The sequence below is a fragment of the Olea europaea genome, unplaced genomic scaffold (assembly GCF_002742605.1).
Source record: "Olea europaea var. sylvestris unplaced genomic scaffold, O_europaea_v1 scaffold244, whole genome shotgun sequence".
Classification (NCBI taxonomy): domain Eukaryota; kingdom Viridiplantae; phylum Streptophyta; class Magnoliopsida; order Lamiales; family Oleaceae; genus Olea; species Olea europaea.
In genome coordinates this window covers 581,849-599,735 of record NW_019242592.1, presented here as the reverse complement: position 1 = coordinate 599,735, position 17,887 = coordinate 581,849, and positions in this window count along the sequence as shown.

The window sequence follows — 17,887 nt, the reverse complement described above, 5'->3', positions numbered from 1 at the left end:
AGTATGTACATGCTGATTTATGGGGGCCTTCTTCTACAGTTACCCCAGGAGGAAACAAATATTTTCTGTCTTTAATTGATGATTTTTCAAGAAAGGTTTGGATTTTTCTGTTAAAACAGAAGTCAGATACATTTGAAAAATTTAAAGCTTGGAAAACCTTGATTGAAAATCAGACTGGGAAGAAAATGAAAATCTTAAGAACTGATAACGGTCTAGAATTTTGTAATGCTAACTTTGATCAATTATGCAAAGTTAGTGGGGTCCTTAGGCATAAAACAGTACCCTATACCCCTCAGCAAAATGGAGTTGTTGAGAGGATGAATAGGACCATTCTAGACAAGGTTAGATGTATGATGATCAGTTCTGCTGCCCCTAAAATTTTGTGGGGGTGAGGCAGCTATGACAACTGTGTATATCATTAGTAGAACTCCTTCTAGTGCCTTAGATGGTAAAACCCTTGAGGAGGTGTGGTCTGGAAAAACTCCAGATTACAGTCACCTTAAAATTTTTGGTTGTGCTGCATTCTCCCATCAAAGTATTGGTAAACTTGAACCAATATCCATAAAATGTGTTTTTATGGGATATCCTGAGGGTGTGAAAGGATATAGGCTGTGGGATAAGAGTGTTAAGGGGTTTAGGATGATTACAAGTAGAAATGTGACATTTAATGAGTTGGATATGCCCTGCATGTCTGAAAAACATCAAAAACCTGAACCTGTGACTGATAAAAATGAGGAAACCAGGCTGCAGATGGAGCTTAAAACACCTACAGAACACACTGATGAAATTGAGACTGAAAATGAAAAAGTTTCAGAAGCTGAAACAGAAGAGAATATAACTGTTCAAGAAGAAGGTGGAGAAGAAAATCCTTTAGAAGACTATCAGTTAGCTAGGGATAGAGATAGGAGAGAAATTAGGGACCCTCTTAGATTGAGAGACTATCTATCTCTTGCCTTATTGTCATTTCAAGATCTTGCTTTTAAAGAACTTAAATCATATGAGTGGCAGCTAGCTATGGAAGAAGAAATGAACTCTTTGTTAAAGAATAACACCTAGACTTTAGTCCCCAAGCCAAAAGACAAATCCATAGTCGACTGTAAGTGGATTTATAACATAAAAGAGGGTAATAATTTGAAACAGCCCATTAGGTTTAAAGGCAGATTAGTGGCAAAGGGTTTTACACAAAAACTTGGGATTGATTATAATGAGATCTTCTCACCTGTGGTTAAGTATACAACCATTAGGATTATGCTTGCTTTAGTAGCTCATTTTGACTTAGAACTTGAACAAACGAATGTAAAAACTGCCTTTTTGGATGGAGATTTGGATGAAACCATTTATATGTGTCAGCCACCAGGTTTCATCGAGTTTTAGAATTCTGATTTTGTGTGCTTATTAAAAAGATCTTTGTATGGGCTTAAACAATCACCAAGACAATGGTATAAATGTTTTGATAACTTTGTGTCATCAATTGGTTTCCTTAGGAGCTTATTTGATCATTGTTTATACTTTAAAAAGGATAAAAATGATTCTGTAACTGTTTATCTGCTTCTATATGTGGATTATATGTTGTTAATAGGTCAACATATGAGTGATATTAATGACACTAAAAGATCTTTATCTTCTGAATTTGAAATGAAAGACTTGGGCCATGCTAGAAGAATCCTAGGTATGGATATTAAGAGAAATAGGTCTAAATAGACTCTCTTTCTCACACAATCTTCCTATGTGGAAAAGGTGTTATCTAAATTTGCTATGCATGAATCTAAATTTGTTACTTTACCACTTGCAAGTCATTTCCAATTAAGTAAAGATCAGTTTCCTGTTGATGAATCTGATGTGAAATATATGCAAAAAGTCCCTTATTCTAATGTTGTGGGGTCTGTTATGTATACTATGGTATGTACTAGACCTGATGTTGCTCATGCAATCAGTATCTTAAGCAGATTCATGGCCAATCCTGGCCGTGAACATTGGACTGCTTTGAAATGGTTACTTAGATATTTAAAAGGGTCCTCTAACTTGGGTTTATGTTTTAATCCATGTAAAGAAGGTATTGTGTTAAAGGGCTTTGTTGATTCTGATTATGCGGGAGACAGAGACAATAGAAAATCAACCACATCTTACATGTTTACTTTGTGTGACACTTGTGTGAGTTAGAAATCACAATTACAGTCTATTGTTGCATTGTCTACTACTGAAGCAGAATATGTGGCTGCTACTGAAGCCATAAAAGAGGCATTATGGCTTAAATGATTGTTATGTGAATTAAATGTTTTGTCTCATCATGTAGTAGTATAATCAGATAGTCAGAGTGCTATTCATTTATGCAAGAATCCTGTCTTTCATGAAAGAACGAAGCATATAAATGTTAGGATGCATTTTATTCGTGACATTATCCTTAAGAATTCAGTAGTACTTGAAAAAATACCTACTGAATTTAATCCAGCAGATATGGGAACCAAGGTTCTTCCCCTTAATAAGTTTAAGTCTTGCTTAAAAATGCTGAAAATTGATGCTGGGTAATTCTTTGTGATTTGCAAGTACCTGTGTATCCATCTTGATGTTGTAGACTATGAAATCAAATAAAACAAGTGGATGGAATTGTTGGTTTTATTATTTGTTGATTTCTGGTTCAGTTTGAGTCATTGGCATCAAGGTGGAGATTGATTGAATTATGATGCCAATTTTGGAATTACAACTCAAACTCTTGGGCGATGAAATCGGGTTGAGGCCCAAATTAATTGGATACTACACACATTGCCCGATAACACAATGAGGAGGCCCAAAACCCGAGCCCATATACACGGCCACATGTGATATTCCGGACCGTTGGATCCCCCTAACCTAGATCTACCGTGATGAGCCCTTATATATATATATCGTCTGATATTTTTCCTAACCCTAATCTGATTTTACGCGTTTTTCTCTCTATCAGCTGTAGAACTCTCTAGACTAGGGTTTTCTGAATCGTCTCTTTTTTCCTTCGATCTCTCTTCGTCTACTTTGTGGTTTTCCCTTGAATCTTCTGTGATCTTGGGTGGTATTCTTTGTGAACTAAAGAGTCTATGTGATTCTAAAGAAAGGAAAGGAGTTGATACTGGTTTTAGGGGTTTTCAGTCGGTCCGTTGAAGTAGCCAAGTTGAGTCTGTGTTGGTTTGGGATATTTGGGGTTTCCTGTTGTACAGAAGGGTACAATGTCTTTCTGAGCCCAAAATTGATGATACCTTGAGTCTTGTAGTCGAATGGAGTTTGTGATGCTTTAACAGAAATAATTACTGAACTATACTTTGTGTATTTTTCTGATTCTGGTGTAATAGGATATATCATGTTTTCTGTCAGAAACCATAAAAACAGCGTAAGATGAAAATCCATTTCCATCAACATATCGGATTTATCAAAATGATCAAAGTTTATACTTGCATATTTTATTTTGAGCACTGCAGTTGGAGACGAGTTTTCAAGATTTAACTAGGATTTCATCTCCGAATTTTTTAAGATTCTGTACCAAATAAGCTGAATGCGATTTTTACTACCATCTTTGGCCATGGTGATTTTAGTTTTTTGGTACTAATATTGCATCTTTTCTGTCATCACCTGCAACTATAATTTTTATTGCAGTAGAACTTTTGCTTTTCAATTATTTGAATACGTATTTTTGGGTCGTGAATATGTATTGTGTCACTTTTCTTGACACTTTATTAAGTTTTGTTTGTTTGCAGGCTAAATGAAAAATGATACACTTGTAATTATAATTTCACTGCCTAGTTGGAAAGGGTTTGTTTATATTCATTATTATGGGATTATGGTATTGCAAAGTTTGTATCTTATTGCTTAATATGGTATTCATGATTTTTAAGGCATCTTAGCTTCTATTCATATTCTGTTTTTCTTGGGATTAAAAGTTAATTAACAATTTTTTTGTGGATGCCAAGCTAGTTGCTTTCAAGCTACTCATCTTGCATATGCGACTTGAGTATTGTCATGCCTCTAGCAAAAAGGTTTTTCTTGTTTAAAGTCATTTCACACTTTTTTTTTTTCATTTATTTATCTTCCTTTAACTAAAGAAACCGATAGAAGGTGATCCAAGTATTTGAGAACCGAAGCGAGGATGATGATCAACATTACGTGAAGCAAGTTCCTTTTTATATATTTATTGATTATGAGAGCAAAAACAGTTCTCTCTTTTTGTAGTTCAAATTAAAGAATCCTCTCTTCTATTCGAGAGTTAAACATACTCTCGGAAAGTTTGATTATGTTTGTTGAAAAGATAGATCTTAATCTCTTCACTATAAGGGAAGCTGTACTTAATTAAAATATAGATGTCACATAGTCTTTTGGCTAATTTTCAGAACCTAAAAGGGGATATAGGTTTGTTGTAATTGGTGGGAGTGGATATACTTGCATCCCATGTATATCATGTCAACATGTTGTACACTAATCTATCCTTGTTTATAGAAATAAATATCTACTATTATTTTTGCATTCTTATTTTTCTCATTTGGTTTGATCCATGCAGGATATGAAGCTCCTAACTTGAAGTACTTAATCTCTGTTTTCTTCCTAAATTAGGATAAGATTTTACTCATGTGTACTTGTTATTATAGAACTTATTGATTTTGCAGATGTTTCTTCCCTGTTCTAGGCGTATGGTTGATATCCTTGTGTACCTACCTAACTTGCTAGATTCCTACATTGCCATGTGAAATTAATGTAAAGCCATATAATGTTGAGGTGCTAATATATGTAATGCACAGTCAATTATTAAGGAAGCTTGCAGACAAAGTTGCTGCTGCTAGATTTTATACTGTCGTGCCCGATGCCTGAATGGAGAACCATATGAGCTGGAGAATGTCGAGAGAACCTTTCAGATATGGATAGAAGAGCGTGGACCGGTGAGTTATCTCTTTTCATACACGACTCAATTGGCCATGATTTGAAACTATCCTAGCCAGTGAACATCCATCTTTAGTTGAAAGAGCATGTCTGGCAAAGCTTAAATTATATTGAACATACTTTTAATTTATGTAGGACACACAACTACCATTCACTTATTATATAAACATTTCATAGGACCTATATCTTATAAGCACTTGAAAAACTTTACTTAACATCCTTGAAATTTAAATGCATCCTTGGACACTATAATGAGCAAGGTTTTGCTTTACTTTTCTTCCTTAATATTATCTAGTACCATGTAATGGTCCCCTACTAAACATGCCATAATCTCTTCGGTCTAATTCCTTCCATTTTCAGATACAGTAGTTTTAAGCTTTTCTTGGTTCCAATTGCCATTTTCCGTTGAAAATTGCAAAGCTTGTGAAGCTTTGGCGCAATAAAATTAGTGCCCCATCCCTACACATGCACACAAAAAGAGAAAAAAAGATATCTATAAATTCTTTTGCGAGGATTTACACTTTCATCTCCCAATTATTCCACAAGTTTTGCTTGTAAAACTAGATTTGTAATATTACTTTTGTAGGACCAAGGATTTGAAGATGCAAAGCCAATTATTGAAGCTATGAAAAGTAAAGGCATAGAGAAGATTGGAGCTGCAGGCTTTTGTTGGGGAGGTGAGATTTTTTCTGAGATGAAAATTCAAGGTAGCGTGATCTGTTGTGAGTTTAATCAACAGTTCCAATTATATTTAAAACATTTTGTTCAGTATGTAAGTTTGTTAAAATAAAATTTCTTTTTAGCCAAGGTTGTTGTGGAGCTAGCAAAGTATGCTTATATCCAAGCTGTAGTGATCCTACATCCTTCATTTGTCTCTTTAGAGGATATCTAGTGTAAGACTTATGTTTGATACAAATATGCTAAATCTATTGCTTTTATATTCATATGTTGGATTTAGAGAATGATCTATCGTATTCTTTTGAATACCATGTTCTGCATTCTTGGCTTGAGGAGCTTGCTTTCCGGGTTAAAAAGCTGTTAGTCACTTGGCTCAAGTTTCTTTTAAGTCAATCATTTAAAATCCGTTTGTTGAATTCAAGGACCAACATGGAAGATGGCAATCTGATGTGGTATCAACATGAAGGTCTTCCACATAGACATTCTTCTAATGGAGTTTATTAGACTGACCAAACTAACATAGAAGACAAACTTCAATAACCATTTTGGAACAAAATAAAGTTTGGAAGACAAACTGAAATAGAAGCAAACTTCAGTAACCATTTCAGAACAAAATAAAGTTCGGAAAAAACTTCACTATAAGTTGAATAATTGCTGGCAAACTTTTGATTGAATCATCTTTCCTTGAGAGATTCCTTGTATTATATAGAAAGAGTATTACCTTATACAATTATGGTATTGATCTAAATATAGTAGATGCAATCAGCCTAAAATGATAAATACAATTATATACATAATTACGTTAAGTCATAATCTCCATCAATTTTCGCGATCTTCATCAATCTTTTTGATATCTCCTCTCAAATTGATGATGAATGATCAAGGAGCATCAATTTGTTGACAAGAAACTGAAATACAAAAGAATTCAAAGGTCTAACCGCAATAATCCACACGCATAGCTCAATTGCAATAATCCACCCTGAAGCCATTCCAGTGCAAGTTTCATCAGACACTCTACTTCAGTGGCAGTCATTAATATCCTTACAGGTACCATTCATCAGGCTCTAATCCTCATCTAGCTCACCATTACAGAAAGCCTCCTGATCATCAATAGACTCCAAATTTCTGTTCTTTGCTATTTGATGCTTAGCCTTTGTTTGATCATTATTTTCAAAATATATTTTTTTCTCTTTTATTTTCAACCACATATTTTTTAATAAATAATATTATATGGAAATTCATAACTTTTCCTTATTTTTTTTGCCATAAATTCTCTATCAAATACTATTTCAAAATATATATTGGACAAAAAAAGGGCTCAAACAGGCTCTTAATTTAGCCAATATCCTGACTTCTCACATGTCAGGCTAAAATTTTGTCAATCGTCGACCACTATAGGATACCCACACCTGGAAGATTAAGTTATGCCCAAAGAAAATCGAGGATTCAGTACAAAGTCTATGATGTAGGCTCTGATGCCATGACAAATTTCTGATTTAATCGTCTTCCCTTAAGGTATTCTTTGTATTATATAAGAAGAGTATTACGTCATACAACTATGGTATCATCTAAATATGTTAGATGTAATCAACCTAAATATGATGAATATAATTATATATATAATTATGTAAAGTCATAATCTCCATCGATCTTTGTGATGTTCGTCAATCTCCATTATCTCTGTCAGTCTTATAGACAATTGTTAGTGTTATTAATGTCATGTCGTTGTATTGTAATTTTTCTAGAGTTTTATTACGAGTAAATTGCAACTCGTGTAGTTTTGTGTTTGTTGTTACATTAACATTATAACAATTTTTAGGGATTAAGGTTCCAATTTCTATTCTTGGAGCTGAGATTGACCAAAGGTCTCCATCAAAGCCCTTGAAAGAATTTGATGCTGCCTTAAACGCAAAGCCTGACGTAAGAAATTCCATTTGCCCCAGTAGTTAAAATTGACTGTAGATTTCAATTTGCCAATTCTCAAGTTTCAAATGTTCACATCCTGCATATATAGTTGTGTGCATATACTCGATAATTTTTAGATAACCGAGTATTCAAACAAGAGAAAGTTCATATTTTCTCTTATGGTTTGCTGTAATAGGATTATACTTGGTTACATGCCCCTGTTAACAAAACTGCTTGACGACTTATGTTGGTTAGTAAGTGTGAGTGGGTTGAAGTCTGTTGCATTGATTCTACAAAATGAAAATAGCAAAATTGCATACGTAAGATGGGATGTCTAGCTTGGCAAACCGTAAGAAGGTTTCTCTAATTTACCATGGGTACAAAACCTCAGAATATTTGTTCGAGAAAAGATATCCATATTTTTATCTATCTTGTCAAGGTTGAAATAGAAAGGCCAAGGTGACACTTCATCTCACATTCTAGCTAGGATTTCTTCAAAAATATTTTGATATTGCAGAGGTGAGTGCCAATTATAAGTGCATGTTTGGTAAGTTCACTTAATAAGTTTTAAATAAATAATTATTTCCGTTTCAAAGATGAAAAGAAATAAGTTACTTGTTTTGAAAGTAATGAATACCTTGTCCTTAGAATAAGTGAATGTGATGGGGTGATTTTCTTCGGGTAGTGGAAAGCTTATGTCCAATTTCATTGTTCTCCAAATGCATCTGTTTAGCTGATATTATTGCTTTACTAGCTTAGGTCAACTGTGGAACTTGTAACTTTATCATCGTGAGGAGAATTGGGTTGCCCATGTGATGGCCTCTTACGCTTTTGTTTTTGGAACTCGTCTTTAGACTAATTTTGTTCCACTTTTTATCTCTCTCTTTGTTCGTGGCGAGCTAATTACACAAGTCCATTTGGTTTTGTTTTCCTAAAAAAGAAGCAAGAAAAAAGAAACTACTTGCCTCTAGTTTGGAAATAAAAATAAATTCAAATTGAACTCACATAACACTTAAGCGTGAACAGATACTAACTTGAACAAAAAATTGCTTCATATAAATCGATTTTAGTTCACAATGATATAGATTGAGATAGAGAAAAAGACAGTTCGAGATATTGTTGTATATCCGAACCTATGTATGTTAAAGTTGGGTTGCTATGTTAATTCCAACTTTTGCAATATCTTACCGATGAAGACAATAACAAATTTTGACGATCACCTCTAGCTTGGAAACAAAACATTATTTAAAATTGAACCTACATAACTTTTAGGCGTAAACATGATGTCAGTTCGTCAATATAAAACTAGCACAAAAAAATTGTTTTAGTTAATGATGATATAGATAGATGTTGGAAAAAATTGAGTGAGCGGCTCACTTTTGGCATAATTTTCGATGGGATCCGTTGGTCCAATGTGAAATATCAAAGTTGATATGTGTTTTCCTCCGCGAGAACATCGATTTCATGTATTTATTTGCCAAAAATAAAGCTCGGGTGAATGAGAAATTGGAGCTCAAAGTTGGTCATTGGAAGTTGATTTTGTGGGAAAAAATGCATTTATCCCACATAGGAAAACCAAGGAAACTTAAACCACTTTATATATGGCTATACTTTAGAGATGTGTAATCATGTGTAGCATAAAGGCTCTCTTCACGTGCGCGCGCAAGGGGGTGCAAATCACGAATCGAAATGGCATTCGGACCTTGAACTTGGGTGCGGGCGCGACCTGCATACACGAATGTCGAACCGAACAAGGCAAAAATGGCCTCATTGGAGAGCCCACGATTTGCCAATTTTTTTTTTGACCTTCTCCAATGACTTTTGAGTTTCTAAACTGAAAAAACTCCAATGGACTCCCAATGGTCACAGCGTTAATGGGAAGTAACTCCAATGGACTCCCAATGGTCACAATATTAATGGGCAATATGTCTATAAAAGGCTCATTCACCAGCAATCTAACACACTCGAAAATCTCACCTACATTCCTGCATACAAAGTTTCTTCTTTTCTGCATTCCTTGTCCAGTAAGGTCTTGTTCTTGTGGTGATATTGTTCAAATACTAGATCAATTCACCGGAGTAGGACCGCAGTACTCGGATTCTGCTTATTACCGTTGTATCCTGGGAGATAGCCGCTCGAACTGAACCTCCAGCACCTACGGTGAGGAGGCGAAACTGTCTTAAGGAAACTGTGCACGCACAGGCCTCGATTTGAAATCTGTTGCGATTTGTGTTTTCTTTCTACAGATTATTTTCGCATTACTATTTAATTCATGCAGTTTGTAATTCCATAGTGTGCAGCTTCCAGATTCATTGTTTACAGTTTTAGCCTGCAGTTAACTTATATTTCTGTTTTTGTGTTGCTAAACATTTTTTTCAGCTGTTGGAAAATTTTGAAACGGAATTTTTTTTATAAATTGAAATCATTTGCCTTGTGGTTATTAATTTCAATAGTCAGCTATTGTAATTGAATAAAACTTATACAATTGGTTTCATCCACTGGCGACTTGTTTTCCTACAAGCTTAAGACAGTTTTTGAATTCGGAAAACAATAGTTGGTTTTTGGTTTAATTGAATTTTAGTTACTTGGAACTAATATTTGGTTTTCAAAAAAAAGAGTCCTTTTTTTTGTTTCATTGAATTGTAGTTTTTTGGAACTAATATTTGGTTTGTTTTCAGAAATGGCAACTGAATCGAACAATATGGATGTGACCCAAAATGTTCCTGTTGGAAATCAGGTTGTGGGTTCTAATGTGGCTCAAGGGCCAAGCTCCGTTGTGGCTCAGACCGTGGTTAGAATGCCAAGTGATGTTGTGAGCCAAACTGGCCAAACTGTAACTGTTCCGGTTAATCATGGAGAAAAATCGGAGAAATTCAATAGCTTGAATTTCAAAAGGTGGCAGCAGAAAATGCTTTTTTATTTGACCACCTTGAATCTTGTGAGATTCTTGACTGAAACTGCTCCAAAATTTAATGAGGGCGAGGGAGATGTGCAAGCATTGAGTGCACTTGATGCTTTGAAGCATTCAGACTTTCTGTACTGAAATTATATCATGAACAGCATAGCAGATACGCTGTACAATGTGTATAGCACCATGAAAACTACTAAGGAATTGTGGGAGTCCTTGGACCGGCAATACAAAATTGAGGATGCCGGGGCTAAAAAGTTTATAGTCGGCAAATTCTTAGACCATAAGATGGTGGACTCCAAAACTGTTATCAGTCAAGTGCAAGAACTCCAAGTGATCCTTCACGAAATTCATGCCGAAGGAATGATATTGAGTGAAACTTTTCAGATGGCTGCAATTATAGAAAAATTGCCCCCCACATAGAAAGATTTCAGGAACTATTTGAAACACAAACTAAGGAAATGAACTTCGAAGAACTCGTTGTTAGACTTCGAATCGACAAAGACAACAAGAGTTCTGAGAAGAAGTGGTTCAATCCTGATGTGGCCAAAGCCAATGTTGTGGAGCTTGGTCAAAGTAGTAAGAACTACAAAAACAAGTCTGGGCCATCCGGTGGCAAAAGAACCAAGCAAGGACGGAAAGGTGGAATTGTCAAGAAGAAATTCCAAGAGAAATGCTTCAATTGTGACAAAATGGGTCACAAGTCTTCAGAGTGTAGATTACCGAAGAAGAAGAAAGAAGCGAACGTGGTTGACTACATGGCACAAGATGTGTCGGAGCTAAATCTCGCAACAGTCATTTCTGAAGTAAACATGGTGGGTTCAAACCCTAAAGAGTGGTGGATTGATACCGGTGCTACAAGGCATGTGTGCTCTGATAAAGAGATGTTTGATACGTTCAAAGCTGTTGAGAACGGGGAGAAGTTGATCATAGGAAATTCAGCAACTTCTGAACTCAAGGGTCAAGAAAAAGTGGTTCGGAAGATGACCTTGGGAAAGGAACTGACTCTCAACAACATGCTTTATGTGCCGAAAATTCGCAAGAATTTAGTGTCCGGGTCGCTTTTGAATAAGCATGGTTTCCGCATTGTTTTTGAGTCAGATAAAGTCATTCTGTCAAAAAGTGATATGTTTGTCAGAAAATGTTATGTTTTCGACGGTATGTTTAAACTTAATGTAAGGGTTGTGAAACCAAAAATGAATAAAGCAAGTTCTTCTGCTTATTTGCTTGAGTCTTCCAATTTGTGGTATGGTAGATTAGGACACGTTAACTATGATACTTTACGAAGACTAGTTAACTCTAACTGCATACCTAAGTTCAATAACGATTCCAAACATAAGTGTGAAACTTGTATTGAAACAAAATTGACAAGGTCATTGTTTAAATCAATTGAACGGAACACAGAACCACAAGATTTAGTTCAGAGTGACATGTGTGATCTAAAACTTGTACAAACAACAGGTAGCAACAAGTATTTTATTACTTTTGTCGACAATAGCACAAAATACAGCTATATATATCTGCTTAAAAGCAAGGATGAAGATATAGAGAAATTTATTCTCTATAAGAATGAAGTTGAGAATCAACTTAATAAGAAAATTAAGGTGCTGCGAAGTGATCGAGGTGGTGAGTATGAAGCACCATTTGCTGAATTTTGTGCACAACACAGAATCATACATGAAACCACCGCCCCTTATTCACCGCTACAAAATGGTGTTGCTGAGCGAAAAATTGTACCTTAAAAGAGATGATGAATGCAATGCTCGTAAGTTCTGGATTACCTTAGAATATGTGGGAAAAACTGTGTTATCAGCAAATTATCTTTTAAATAAGGTACTCTGAAAGAAATCGGAAAAGACCCCTTATGAGTTAAGGAAAAGAAGAATGTCTACCTATAAACACTTGCGAGTGTGGGGTGTCTTGCTAAAGTGATTGCTCCACCACCAAAAAAGGTAAGGATATGCCCGAAAACTATAGATTGTGTCTTCATTGGCTATGCACATAATAGCAGTGCGTACCACTTTCTTGTGTATGATTAAAAAATTCGAGACATACACGAAAACACGATAATGGAATCAAGGAACGCTACATTCTTTGAAGAAGTATTTCCATACAGATCCAAAGAGGAAGCAAGCTCCTCTAAACGAACATATGAGACAATGACTGAAAATAGTTAAGAATTAGAAGAGGAGATTGAGGTTAGACGCAGCAAATGGGAAAGGACAGAAAAATCTTATGGTCCTGATTTTCTGACCTATATGCTAGAAAGTGAACCTCAAAGTTATCAAAAAGCAGTGAGTTCCTCGAAAGGACCTCAATGGAAAGAAGTCATTGAAAGTGAAATAGATTCCATACTGTAAAATCATACATGGGAGCTAGTGGATCTTCCTCCAGGAAGCAAATCACTAGGCTACAAATGGATTTTCAAAAGGAAAATAAAAGCAGATGGAATTATCGAGAAGTATAAGGCCAGATTAGTAATTAAAGGCTACAAACAAAGGGAAGGCCTTGAATACTTTGATACGTATTCTCCAGTGACGATAATAACATCTATTAGGATGATACTTGCGATTGCCGCTTTGCGAAATCTTGAAGTACATCAAATGGATGTTAAAACTGTCTTTCTAAATAGAGATTTAGAATAAGAAATTTACATGGAACAACCTGAGGGGTTTTCGTAATCAGGATAGGAAAAGAAAGTCTGTAAACTGGTGAAGTCACTATATGGTTTGAAACAAGCACCAAAACAATGGCATGAAAAAATTTGACAATGTCATGATTGAGAATGGATTTAAAATCAATGAATGTGACAAATGTGTTTACGTCAAAGACACTAAAGATAGATGTGTCATCTTATATCTTTATGTTGACGACATGCTTATAGTTGGTAGTGACAATAAGATAATTGAATCCACTAAAAATATGTTAAACTCGAGATTTGACATGAAAGATATGGGTTTAGCCGATGTTATACTTCGAGTGAAAATTTCAAGAACATCAAATGAGCTTGTTCTAAGTCAGTCACATTATGTGGACAAAATTTTAGGAAAACTCCATAAGGATGATACTGGCTTGGCTAGAACACCAATAGATACAAGTCAACATCTGTTTAAAAATAGAGGAGAAAGTATCTCTCAAGTAGAATACTCGAGAGTTATCGGAAGTCTAATGTATTTAATGAGTTGTACTAGATCAGACATAGCCTACACAGTCAGTAAACTGAGTAGATACACGAGTAATCCAGGAGTTGATCACTGGAAAGAAATTGTAAGAGTACTAAGGTACTTAAGATATACTCGTGACTATGGACTACATTATACTAGATATCCAGCAGTCATTGAAGGATACAGTGATGCTAATTGGATATCTAATATAAAAGATCAAAATCCACCAGTGGATATGTGTTTACATTGGGTGGTGCTGTCATATCGTGAAAATCCTCTAAGCAAACGGTTATAACTAGATCTACGATGAAATCTGAGTTTATAGCTCTAGATAAATGTGGTGAAGAGACTGAATGGTTGCACAACTTCTTAGAGGATATTCCAAGATGGTCAAAATCTGTGCCAGCAATTTGCATATATTGTGACAGTCAATTGGCAATAGGAAGGACACAGAGTAACATATATAATGGTAAGTCTAGACATATACGTTGTAGACACAATACCATAAGACAACTACTCTCAACTGGAGTTATTACTATTGACTATATAAGGTCAAAAGATAACATTGAGGATCCGCTAACCAAAGGGTTAAATAAAGAGTTAGTTATGAAATCATCGAGAGGAATGTGACTAAAGCCTTGAAAGAATAAGTCATTACAAAGGAAGACCCAACCTAGTTGACTGGAGATCTCGAGATCTAAGTTCAATAGGAAAACCTAGCTGTAAAGACTTGATAAAATCACTGTAGGGGTATTACCTTCTGTCCATTCCTATAATGTAACAGTGATGCCCGTAAGGTTGAAGGTTAAGCAATAGGCTTTTAATGATTCTTATGCATCGTAAATCGAGCGAAGTAATGCGGGTTACTTGTAATAAGAAATCACCTATGTGAGAGAGAAGTGGGGTCGCTTCTAAGAGAATTGTGTGGGATTTAATTCTTAAGAACTCTCACAGAACCAGGCATATGGTCATGGCCAAAACAAACATAACAATGAAAACTGGATTGTGTTAGGAAGAATCTTGTTTGAGATATATCATCGTTTACACAAACGACAGAACAGTTCAAGGACGTCGTGTCTACTGATCAGCCAGTAAAGTAAATATGCTTTCACAATGGAAGGTTCAAAGGGTAACACCTACCTATCCTATGCAGGATTCAACCGCTGAACTTTATCTCCAAGTCTTATGTCTCACGTTTCGTGTCTCTCCCAATTTTCATTCATGTGGGGGATTGTTGGAAAAAATTGAGTGAGCGGCTCACTTTTGACACTATTTTCGATGGAACCCATTGGTCCAATGTGGAATATCAAAGTTGATATGTGTTCTAGAACATTGATTTCATGTATTTATTTGCCAAAAATGAAGCTCGGGTGAATGAAAAATTAGAGCTCAAAGTTGGTCATTGGAAGTTGGTTTTGTGGGAAAAAATGCATTTATCCCACATAGGAAAATTAAGGAAACTTAAACCACTTTATATATGGCTATGCTTTGGAGATGTGTAATCATGTGTAGCATAGAAGCTCTCTCCACGTGCGGGCGCAGGGGGTGCAAATCACGAATCGAGATGGCCTTCAGACCTTGAACTTGGGTGCGGGCGCGACCTACGCACACGAATGTAGGATCGAACAAGGTAAAAATGACCCCATCGGAGAGCCTACGTTTTGCCAATTTTTTTATTTTTGGCCTTCTCCAATGACTTTTGAGTTTCTAAACTGAAAAACTCCAATGGACTCCCAATGATCACAGTGTTAATGGGAAGTAACTCCAATGGACTCCCAATGGTCACAATATTAATGGGCAATATGCCTATAAAAAGGCCCATTCTCCATCAATCTAACACACTCGAAAATTTCACCTACATTCCTGCATACAAAGTTTCTTCTTTTCTGCATTCCTTGTCCAGTAAGGTCTTGTTCTTGTGGTGATATTGTTTAAATACTAGATCAGTTCGCCGGAGTAGGACCGCGGTGCTCGGATTCTGCTTATTACCGTTGTATCCTGGGAGACAGCCGCTCGAACTGAACCTCCAACACCAACGGCGAGGGGGCGAAACTGTCTTAAGGAAACTGTGCACGCACAGGCCTCGATTTGAAATCTGCTACAGTTTGTGTTTTCTTTCTACAGATTATTTTCGCATTACTATTTAATTCATGCAGTTTGTAGTTCCATAGTGTGCAGCTTCCAGATTCATCGTTTATAATGTTAGCCTGCAGTTAACTTATATTTCTGTTCTTGTGTTGCTAAAGATTTTTTTCAGCCGTTGGAAAATTCTGAAACGGATTTTTTTTTATATAAATTGAAATCGTTTGCCTTGTGGTTATTAATTTCAATAGTCAACTATCGCAATTGAATAAAACTTATACAATTGGTTTCATCCATTGGCGACTTGTTTTCCTACAAGAGAGAGAGAAAAAGACTGTTTGAGATATTGTTGTCTTGAATTTTGCAAGCCAAACCTATGTATGTTAAATTTGAGTTGCTATGTTAATTCCATCTTTTGCAATATCTCTGCCGATGCAGACAATAACAAATTTTGACAATCTTTTTTATGCAGGACGATGCCTTTGTGAAAGTATTTCTTGGGGTTTCACACGATTGGTCTGTACGTTACAAGGATGACAACAAAGCTTCTGTAGAGAGTGCATAAGATCAGGCTCAAAAGGACATGTTGGATTGGTTTATTAAGTATCTAAAGTAAATTGTATTGTAAAACTATGTTTACAATTTCATATGCAGTTTGTTGATAATATGTTTGCCTGAATACAGTAGATTGCTGTTACTAATTTTGTGGATTATGTACAAAGAACCCCATCAAATTAATATACAGATCCATTATGAGAGTTTTTGTGAATATTTTACTTATTTTGTGGTTTATTTACTTTTTTTCCCAATCTAGATAGTTTATTTAGCTCTCATTGGTTTACATAAAAATAAGATTTTTAATAGATTTTTATAAAAGTTGATGAAATGTATGGTTGGAAAGTTGTGGGATTCCATGTAATGTGTGGTTAAATTTAATGAATTATTCTACATATATATCAAGGTTTATACCCTAGTGTACATAATGCCAAAGCTGTTTTTCCACCAGTAAATGATTAAATGTCATTTGGACATTATGTGCAACAAGGTGTAAATCCTAATGTACGTGTAGCATAACTCTAAATTAATTATTAACTTATTCAACTTTTTAGTTGAACCAAAAAGAGGTTTATCAATATACAAATACACCTCCATTTTCATGTATCTTTCACTGAAACAATACACTGCTGCATTTGCCATGTGTTAAAGAATTTGGCTTAAAAGCCCAATAAATGAGTTAGGCTATTATAATATTAAAACATATAGTCTACATCATGAGTGTCATTCGTCTTTGTAAGAATCTTGTCTTCCACAATAAAACTAAACAACCCAAGCCCACTCTCTTTAGACTTACCCATGTTTCAAACATATTCCTTTATAATCCACCAATTTCATGGAAATGCTCTAGCACCATGGAATCAAAGCCTTTGCCTTTCTCTTTGCATTGGGCCTCCGGTCTTCTTTCATCTGATAGAATGTCTTAAAAAGAAAGTCTTCAAGCCGGTTCAAGAAAAAGCCTAGAGAGAAGCCCCTACTGTTCACCTCGACAATACCTTCTTCCGGAATGAAAGACAAAAGATTCTGAAGCATCTACTATATCTGGAATATCAATGAACCCGATTATTGCAATTGCTCAGGATACGAATACATGACCTCAATCTCTGTTGTACCAACTAATATACGATACTGCAACCACTTTGCCCAATCATTCTTCCAAAAATATTTTACACAATAAGTATGAATATTGATGTTATTAGGCTGATTAGATTTTAGTTTGAGACACTAAATAATAAGATTTAGGTTACAAAACAGAAGATTTTTTACCAATTTTAATGTCTTAAGTGATCTTTTTGAGTATTGTAATATTTGATGCAACATTTGGGGTTCGAGTCATATTTTCTAGTTCATAGAGCACATTCTTTTATACAGGGAACATGTGTTCTACTCTATATGAGCCACATACACAATAATCTCCACCTTGACAAATATTCACCTTTTAGGAGAAAACACAAAAAAAAAAAAAAAAATAACCTGGGAAACTACACTGTCTAGAACCAATGGGTTGTGACACATTCTCTCTAACACCTAGAGATGTTAATCAAGCTCAAGCAAAATTCTTGAACCTATCCATTGTAATTGGCTTTTGTTAGACAATTTATTGTCAAACGACTTCCCCCGGACTATAATGTTATTGGTTTTAGTATTTAGTCGGCTTAGCCAAATGAGTAAATATAAATATAACACCACAATCGAGACA